This window comes from Ahaetulla prasina, chromosome 3 (assembly GCF_028640845.1).
Source record: "Ahaetulla prasina isolate Xishuangbanna chromosome 3, ASM2864084v1, whole genome shotgun sequence".
Classification (NCBI taxonomy): domain Eukaryota; kingdom Metazoa; phylum Chordata; class Lepidosauria; order Squamata; family Colubridae; genus Ahaetulla; species Ahaetulla prasina.
In genome coordinates this window covers 154,114,627-154,125,414 of record NC_080541.1, presented here as the reverse complement: position 1 = coordinate 154,125,414, position 10,788 = coordinate 154,114,627, and positions in this window count along the sequence as shown.

The following is a 10,788-nucleotide window of genomic DNA, read 5'->3' as shown; positions in this document are numbered from 1 at the left end:
GCTGTTTTTGCCTGGAGGCTCGAGGAAAGCCTTTAGAGCCCAGGGAGAGCAAAAGCACTCCCCCCCTTGTGGTGCAGGAGGTCTACTAGGCCCACCATGGCCATGCCCACCCAGCAACTGGAAATTTTTGAAGCCCACCCCGTGCCATATCAAAGAAAGCTCTTCCCCTGGACCCCGCCACCAAAATTCCTTGACTGATGGGATCCTCATGAAGCCTCCTCTGCCATTATGGGTCAGAAGGGCCTGTCCCATAGAGGTGAGGGGTAATTGGCAGAAATACGATTGATAAGTACTGTAAACAACAAACTAGGCTTGCTATCAAACAAGAAATGTGTTTTCTTATATTTTCTTCTGAATATGATCAGCTCAGATACTTCTTACAAAATGTCCAGAGAAAAATGGAAAACCACAGCCACAGTGTCCTCTTACTACCCAAAAGTATTTTTAGCTGACAACATATGTCACCTCAGTGCCTACAGGGCTGGGCTTATAGAAATCATAATTCAAGACTTGGAAGTCTTGAATTATCTTGGAAGACTCATAATGAAGGAGGATTAAGGTTGTGATTAATATCTCCCTTTTAGTAGATCATCGTAAAATATAAAGAAGCTCCCTTTATACCACACTGCAGACAGATATCATTCAGTCTGAGTCTTTTGCTATTAATTCAGAATGATATTAGATTAACCTCACAATACTTTGCACTTGGCTGAGTTAAACCATGTTTCATCAAGTATCCTTTTGCTGAAGTGGTCAGATCAGGGTCTCAGAAAGGAATATCCCTTATCCCTTGCATTCAATCATGTATTAATTAGAGGTATAATTACCCCTAGAAATGGAGGCTCAATTTCACACTCTTATTTAATAAATACTTGGCAGACCTCTTCAGCTCAGTCCTTTTGTACTGAATTTCTTTTCTGAGGACTTCAAAGGAAATTAGCAGAATCTGTAAAAAAATAATAATATTAAGATCAATAGAACCACTCGGAAAAGGGGCACAACTTAGCATAGAATAGAATTCTTTATTGGGCAAGTGTTCTTGGACACACAAGGAATGTGTCTTGGTGCATACGCTCTCAGTATACATAAAAGAAAAGATACATTCATCAAGAATTATAAGGTACAACACTTAATGATAGACATAGGGAACAAATAAGCAATCAAATCATATTATGAAACAGTCAATATAAATATTAAGGATACCAGCAACAAGGTTACAGTCATACAATCATAAGTGGGAGGAGATGGGTGATAGGAACGATGAGAAGATTAATAGTAATGCAGACTTAGTAACTAGTAAATAGTAAAAAAAAAAGTACATATCTTTAGCTTTACACAAATGGAAGCTTTAGAATTAAAAACAATTAAAATACAGGATATGCTGTTATTACAACAGTATTTGTCTTTATTTTTAACCACTTGTAATTTTTTAAATAATCTGTCTCTTTGTTTTGTTCCCCTTGGTGTTTTTTTTCTTTTATTATTTTAAAAGCAATAAAACATTATTTTTAAAAAATTGATATTGGAGACTCTAACAGACCTAAATCCTGTAACAAAAATGACAGTGTTGTTTTTATTTATGTAGCAAAAACTTGAATGAAAATATTTCCATTTAAAAGACGCTTAAAAAGTGTCAGAACAATTGAGAACTTGCAAGGTTTTTAAACCGCAGCAAAGACATGCATCTTGGAAGACAAGTTGCTGGCAAGAAGCTGGTGTCATTTCCAGCTAATGCTAATTCTCATTATTATGCAGTGATTTTGGTTTGCCTTCAAAGCTTTTAGGGGGTAAGAGAGAAAGGGAAAGTATGAAATCAAAATGGAGCTGACTAGTTACAAGTCCACAGGTGTGTCAAAGCTGTGCTTGTGTTTTTAAAAGATTAATAACAAACAAACAAATAAGTACTACTAGAGAATAAATGGGCTCTCAAGAAATAACAGCATTGCTTTCAAACCCTTGGAAGAGTTTCAGAAATGAGAAATGATCTACAGACATGACTTTCTCTCCAGAGCCAAAACATACCCTTTAGTTTAAAGTGGGGAAAATCTGCAGCTCATTTCACCAGTAAATGGAGATGAAACATCTGGAATGATCACACATTTTTTAAAAAAATTCCTAATGCCATTCTTTAGGATGTGTGACCTGAGTCCAGCTAAATTATGGGGAGATTGGGCTAATAATGCAATGATTAATATATTCCAAAGAGGCATTTATTTCAGTCTGCCAATATATTGAACTCTGCCTATAAGTTCAAGAGATACTTAATATATAAATCTACCCAAAAATTCAGAGAACATGGTTTTCTGCACCATTTATAGTGCATTACAATATAATTTGGAGAATAAAAAGTGGTCGGGACACGTTTTCTGAATTCTCCCATTTTATCGAAATCCATTTGGTACAATTCAACCATGCAATTGATGCTTCCCATAAAATGCTTATGCTAAATTATTGGAGATTTTCAAGAAAAGATTGGAGAACCATTTATCTAGGATGGAATAAGGCTTCCTGCCTTGGGCAGAGGGTTGGACTAGAAGTCCTCCAAGGTCCCTTCCAGTCCTACGACTCTATTATTATTTTTACTTTTTTTTAAAGAGCTTCTGTGTATTATATTCCCCGATTACTGAATCAAATCTCCTTATTTAGCCTATAAACATACATTATTATCATTTCTGCCTGATGTGGAGAAATTAAATCACCCGCGCATGAGTGTCAAACTCGATCGCGTCATGTGACATATTGTGATGTATCGCAGTGTTTTTTGCCTTTGTGAACCGGGGTGGGCGTGGCCTGCAAGATGCATTCAGCCTGCTGGCTGCCAGTTTGATAGACCTGGTGTAGAGGACCTCAATCCAATGCAATGCCCCAAACTTGTAGGAGATGGCAATTCCCATCTGCTCTAGTTGGCCTTTCAGCAATAGTCAGAATGGCTACAGGAACATTAGCAGGTATAATCCAACACTTTTGCACAATACAACTCTGAGAAATCCTACACTAAAGATAAACAGCACTTTGCAAGAATTTGACCTTGGGTGTGCGGGAGTAGTCACAAAGTTAGAAAGCTTCATGATTTCCAGACTGTACTGTTCACATAATTTATATAATCAGTATATTTGGTTACATCATTTCCTGCTTTGTTCTAATAATTTACAGAACACCAAAGAAAACCTAGGATGCTGCCTCTGTTTAAAAATCAACAGCCAGTTACTGATTAACCAAACATTGTGCCTTGCAGTTAATTTGTTAAAAGGAACAAGAGACTGAGATTGTGGGTGTTGATTCTTGGCAGCTGCAATGTTATATCCAAAAGAAAAAGCATTTTAGATTCTTGGCCATAATGAACTATGAAACCAAAGAATCCTGATGCCAATGCACACAGAACTGAAGAATTATGAAAAGAGAAAAGGAATAATATAAGTTTTTTTCTTTCTTATGGGTTTCTTTTGGTTTGGTTTGGTTTGGTCTTCACAGGAAAGCAGAAGTGTTGTGTTTGTGCATAACTAATCCATAAGAATACAAGATTGATACTTCACCCCATTCTACAGCTTTTTATAATCTTCTTACATTCAGATGTATGACTGGCAATAGTAGACAGTATTAAGAGTAAAGATAAGATGGAGGGAGTTAGCTATTTAGAATATTTACTTCTAGAGATTCTGTGAAGAGCGTTGCCTTTCTCTCATCCCAGAAGTATTACACTAACACATTAAAAAGGTAGCAATTCACATTAACAGTATACAAATATACTGTATACCTAAAAGATAAAACAGAGCCAATGAATAATCAAAGAATAAAGGCTGGTAAGGTAATACTAATCCAAATGTTTTATCTTTTCCTGAATCTGTATTGCTGAAATCTAGAATGGATTTCAAGCACAATGGAATGAATGTGAGTTCTCTTTATTGTGCAACTCCAGTGCCGTTGGGGGAAAAGCTCTGTGGAAGTTACAAGGAAACAAGGAAATGCTCTGGACCAAACCTGAAACTCACTCAGAGAATTTGGGATCTGTCAGGCTAAGCCCAAGAACAACGTATAACCAGAGTCAGCCAGAGTTCAGTTCCTTATTTTCTTATACACAATAGGCAGAAGCTTGCCAGACTAAACCCTGACTATTCTCAGCCTAATGGATATTTCCTGGGAGATTCCAAGGTGTGGCTATTCTTTCTCTCTTCCTGTTTCCCTATCTAGCTCTGGGCTTGGCTGCCTCTTTCTGTCCCTCAATTTTCTGAAATGTGCTCTGTCCTTCCTGGGAAACTGCTGCTTTGCTATAGTCCATCCATCAGATTCCCTTCTGTAGGCGTCCTCTCTCAGAGGATCCATGTACAGTAGTGGCCAAAACTGTGGCAACCTTTTGGGAAAAGTATATTTTCTAAAACTAACTAATAACACCACTTGTTTTTTTGGGGGGGAGTAGTACCATAAAATTATATATCAATGGAAAGATAATTTAATCAAGAATGTAATGCAATAACTTTTGTGAAGGACTTGCTATTAGAATAGCAGTTACAGTATAAAGAAGAAAAGTGAAACATGTAGAAAAAATGAGATATACAAAAATTAGCACCATAGAAAAAACAAGATATACAAAAATTATCACGTCAGTACTTAGTTGGGTAACTTTGGGTAAATACTTTTTTGGGTAGCCTTACAATGTCTTCCCATGGAGCGAACCAAGTTGTCGTGTCCCACTCACCCTCTGACGACCGGGTCTAGGAAGTCCGTATCAAGAGTGGCAACGAAGCCTCTGCAGCTTGTCAAATTCCTTCGAGGTTTCTCAGGGCAGGCAGAAGTCCAAATTGTGACTTCAGCAATAGCAGCAAACTAGATGAGACTTTGCTTGACTCAAGGTTGGAATGTCAAAAGCAGGTCCTTTATATAGGCTGTGGGGTATGGCTCCATGACTCAACATTTATCCAGGCCTGCCCCTCCCTTCCTTCTGCTGGCGTTGCCTCTCAGATCTCCAGAAGCGAGGATCTTCCCACTTTGAATTCTCTTCAGCTGGATCTGCTATCAGTAATTTCAGCACGTGGCTGGCTTCCTGCTCACACGCTGTAGGAGTGAGGTTTATCAGGTTTGTTTGTTCACTCCTGACATCCTCTCCGGGCATGGGGCCAGGGCCGGGGGATGGAGGCATGACAGGCCGTTCATCTTCATTATCAGATTCGTAGTCTGATAACAGGCCCGAGTGTAGACGGGAGGGGCCCAGCTGAGGAGAGGAGGGAGGACGAGGCACAACACAAGTCTTTTAGTTCTGCAGCTATTATAATGTGAAACCAAGATTGAATGATTGCTTCTATGTCAGTGTTCTGTCCCCCCCGCCCCACCTCAATCCGGGAGACACATGAACTGACTCAATTAGCCAGCACTTTAGTCCACGGCAGCTATCAGCTCTGACAGCAGACCAGCGAATGTCTGCCAAGGTTTTCTTTATCTTCCTTGATGCCAGCGTCACAGAAGCTCGTTACCGGAGCAATCAGGAAGTCAGGAACAAACAGCAATCCAGGCCAAATGCTCAGTCAAATAGTTCAGCTCAAGTTTTCTCCAGTCAGTTTGTTTTGTCCATCATGAAGTAGTAGAGCAGCCCCTCCTGCTTTTATACCCTGTGGGGTGTGGCTCTGTGACTCAGTCTGCCTCTAGGCCTGCCCCACCTCTTCTTTTGTTGTTCCCACCTCTCTTGTCTATGAAACCTGGTATCTAACAAGGATTGATTGTCCACAGCTGGGTCTGGAAGCGTTGCCTGGACGGGGGGGAGATACAGGAGACAGAGGCCGTGTCATTTCCTCCACCTGGCCTGCCTCTGGCTCCTGGAGCTGAGCCAGAGAGGCTGGCCCTGCAGAGGGGAGCCCCAATGGCCCTTCTCCCTCACTCTCTGAGTCACTTTCTGGCAGGCGGCCAGGCCCGGGGGGGGGCGGGCTGGAGCCACAACAGTCAGTGTTGGTGGTGTTCTGCTTGTAAGGGCTTTGTGTGGTCAGTAGGTCTTGTGATGGCAGAGTCACATCAGGTGAGGGTCTTGGTATGTGTCTAGTGATGGATCAGGTGTGGGTCACATCAGGTGAGGATCATTGGGAGGTGAAGTGGTGGTTAGGGGGAGAGTTGCATGGGTTGGTTGAAAGTTGGTGCCATTGCTGGTTGTGCGATTCACTTGAATTTTCAGGGATTCATAGGCTGGTTGTAGGTTGATGTGGATTGCTTGTGGAAATAGTTAAGTTACCTTGTTTCCCCGAAAATAAGACATCCCCTGATAATAAGCCCAATTGGACTTTTGAGCACATGCACTACAATAAGCCTCCCTGAAAATAAGTCCTCCCTGAAAATATTTAAATGCATGTGCAGCCGGTCCTCACCATTTCTTCTGGTTAGGGTTAGGGAGACAGAGCTGGAAATCAGGTAAGACAGCAAGAGGAGCCCCGTCTTGCTCCACATGTCCCAAAATAATAAGACCTCCCCGAAAATAAGGCCAAGTGCTTGTTTCAGGGTTCAAAAAAATATAAGACAGAATCTTATTTTTGGGGAAACCTGGTATAAGAATTTACAGGGAGCAAAGGCAGCACAAGTAGGTCATTTACTCAGACTTCACTGCACAAGTAAATGAAGATTGACTAGTTAAATAAGAATTCCTTCACAAATTCCTTTAGTTTGAGAGTTGCATTCTATTCAGAGTGTAACAAGAGAATCTCTTAAATTGCCTAGTACAAGCTATTTCTTTCCTTTTCTTTTTTAAAGCAGGTGTTATTATGCAAAGCCAAACATGCCATAAATGTTGATAATGTCAGAGACAACTTTGTCATTGGTAAAACTCAAATGAACTTGCTGCCTTATGCAGTAGCTCAATTTGGAAGACAAAGAAACTTGACTTTAAAGGCATCTGAATCAATCCCAAGTTCAAATTAAATTTGGAATATCCTGTAGAGCTCAAAGATGTAGCTCCATTTACCATGTGCAGTTAAAGAACAAATAATTTTTTCATTTAGAAGAAATTGAACCAGGATTACACAAAACATCGAACATTTTCAGTGGCATTTTTCTCCATGAAGTCAAGTTAACAATGTTCTGGCTTTCATTGTATGTGCTCCAGAGATTGTTCTGACAGGGAGAGTAATAGTGGTACCTTTTTCTCCCTTTGTTCTTCCCAACAGCAAAACCAAACCAGGCAGTCATCAGGTTGTGGAACACTGCTTAAGAGATTTAGCCACTTGTACCATACCATTAGGGACGTGGCTAAGTGGCTAAGATGCTGAACTTGTCGATCAAAAGGTCGGCAGTTCAGCGGTTCGAATCCCTAGTGCCGCGTAACGGGGTGAACTCCCGTTACTTGTCCCAGCTTCTACCAACCTAGCAGTTTGAAAGCAAATAAAAAATGCAAGTAGAAAAATAGGGACCACCTTATTGGGAAGGGAACAGTGTTCCGTGCGCCTTTGGCATTTAGTCATGCTGGCCACATGACCACGGAGACATCTTTGGACAGCGCTGGCTCTTCGGCTCTGAAACAGAGATGAGAACTACCCCCTAGAGTCGGGAATGACTAGGACATATGTGTGAGGGGAACTTTTACCTTTACCATACCACTGCATAACCGTGCCTTGGCAACATTTTTTTCCTCTGCCATTTCCCAAGGAAGATGCCTCCATCGCATCTTCAGTCATGAATAAAAAAAGCCTTTAGGTTATCTTTAATGGCATCAGTGTTAAAGTTGTGCCTTCTGTCTTATTTCATCATCATCTAAGAACAGCCTCAAGGTGGGTCGTCTGTTAGGCTTCATCTCCCATTGTCTTGGAAGGAAGTTGGATGACTGACAGGAAGTTGAAAGAGAGTCAGTAGGGTAGGATAAGGAACAGCCATGGGGACAAAGAAATCACACTGGTGCAGTTTTCTACCTAATCAAGCATGGGTAACCCAACTGTAGAGAAAGTCCTTGAAGAGGAAAGATAGCTTTTACTGACAATCAGATCATGAAATACTCCAGAAGCTTTATTGACTTAAGTGCCATATATATATATCTCATTCGTCATCTTCAGGCTTCAGCTTTGTGCTTCTGGGAGCAATATGTGCGAGGGGAACTTTTGTTTGTGTGAATACAGCTGTTTCTTCCTTTTTAACTGCTAGTGGGGGTTTGAACTGATTGGGTGGGAGCTTGGCTGTGATCTGATTGGATGGAGGGTTTTTTGTGCTCTGATTGGCTGGGGGTGTGTCCTTTTTGGGGGGGTTTGGTTGTGCTCAGATTAGTCTGAGTTGCAGGGGGATTTGAGCTGGTGAGCTGCATTGCTGTTGTTTGGCTTCGTGTTTGTGGTCGTGCTACATCTTCATAGTGGGTGTCTGTCTGCTGTATGTATGGATTGGAGGGGTTTGAAATGGCTAATGTTGCAGCTGCGGTCTGGCTTCTGGTCCTTTGTCATGCTTCCTGATCAGTGTGGGTTTGGGTCTGCTTTCTGGGTGGATGTGTGGTGGTGACATCCTGTGTGGACCTCGTGAGTGTGGGTCTGGTGTCATTCCTCGTGTTAGGGACTCGTTTGTCAATAAGGGCGGGTTTCCAAATGGCTGGTAGGCCATAACTAACCATAACTATCTTTTTTTTACTATTTTTATGGTAAGCCATAAAAAAACCATAACTATCGCCAAAACTGAACACTTTAACAACAGAATAATCAGAGAAGCCATCGAGATAGAAAAACGGCCACACAGCATGAACAAATGAGATGATACCTCCCGCCTACCAGCCATTTGGAAACCCGCCATTATTGACAAACGAGTCCCTAACACGAGGAATGACACCAGACCCACACTCACGAGGTCCACACAGGATGTCACCACCACACATCCACCCAGAAAGCAGACCCAAACCCACACTGATCAGGAAGCACGACCAAGGACCAGAAGCCAGACCGCAGCTGCAACATTAGCCATTTCAAACCCCTCCAATCCATACATACAGCAGACAGACACCCACTATGAAGATGTAGCACGACCACAAACACGAAGCCAAACAACAGCAATGCAGCTCACCAGCTCAAATCCCCCTGCAACTCAGACTAATCTGAGCACAACCAAACCCCCCCAAACAGGACACACCTCCAGCCAATCAGAGCACAAAAAACCCTCCATCCAATCAGAGCACAGCCAAGCTCCCACCCAATCAGTTCAAACCCCCACTAGCAGTTAAAAAGGAAGAAACAGCTGCATTCACACATTGCTCCCAGAAGCACGAAGCTGAAGCCTGAAGATGACGAATGAGACTTCGTCGAAATGTCGCCAAGACACTTCTAATTTTACACAGGAGAAAACCCGAACAACCAAAGACCTACATACAAACACCCGTGAAAACCTCAGAAAACAAACATATATATATATATATGAGTCTTGGTTGTTGGTTTTCTCCGTGTAAAATTAGAAGTGTCTTGGCGACGTTTCGAAGTCTCATTAAATCATCTTCAGGCTTCAGCTTTGTGCTTCTGGGAGCAATGTGTGATTGCAGCTGTTTCTTCCTTTTAACTGCTAGTGGGGTTTGAACTGATTGGGTGGGAGCTTGGCTGTGCTCTGATTGGATGGGGTTTTGTGCTCTGATTGGCTGGGGGTGTGTCCTGTTTGGGTGGGGGCTTGGTTGTGCTCAGATTAGTCTGAGTTGCAAGGGGATTTGAGCTGGTGAGCTCCATTGCTGTTGTTTGACTTCGTGTTTGTGGTGGTGCTACATCTTCATAGTGGGTGTGAGTCTGCTGCATGTATGGATTGGAGGGGTTTGAAATGGCTAATGTTGCAGCTGCGGTCTGGCTTCTGGTCCTTTGTCATGCTTCCTGATCAGTGTGGGTTTGGGTCTGCTTTCTGGGTGGATGTGTGGTGGTGACATCCTGTGTGGACCTCGTGAGTGTGGGTCTGGTGTCATTCCTCGTGTTAGGGACTCGTTTGTCAATAAGGGCGGGTTTCCAAATGGCTGGTAGGCCATAACTAACCATAACTATCTTTTTTTTACTATTTTTATGGTAAGCCATAAAAAAACCATAACTATCGCCAAAACTGAACACTTTAACAACAGAATAATCAGAGAAGCCATCGAGATAGAAAAAGCACACAGCATGAACAAATGAGATGATACCTCCGCCTACCAGCCATTTGGAAACCCGCCATTATTGACAAGCGAGTCCCTAACACGAGGAATGACACCAGACCCACACTCACGAGGTCCACACAGGATGTCACCACCACATCCACCCAGAAAGCAGACCCAAACCCACACTGATCAGGAAGCACGACCAAGGACCAGAAGCCAGACCGCAGCTGCAACATTAGCCATTTCAAACCCCTCCAATCCATACATGCAGCAGACTGACACCCACTATGAAGATGTAGCGACCACAAACACGAAGCCAAACAACAGCAATGCAGCTCACCAGCTCAAATCCCCTGCAACTCAGACTAATCTGAGCACAACCAAACCCCCCCAAACAGGACACACCTCCAGCCAATCAGAGCACAAAAAACCCTCCATCCAATCAGAGCACAGCCAAGCTCCCACCCAATCAGTTCAAACCCCCACTAGCAGTTAAAAAGGAAGAAACAGCTGCATTCACACATTGCTCCCAGAAGCACGAAGCTGAAGCCTGAAGATGACGAATGAGACTTCGTCGAAATGTCGCCAAGACACTTCTAATTTTACACAGGAGAAAACCCGAACAACCAAAGACCTACATACAAACACCCGTGAAAACCTCAGAAAACAAACATATATATATATATATATATATATATATATATATATATATATATATATATATATATATATATATATATATATATATA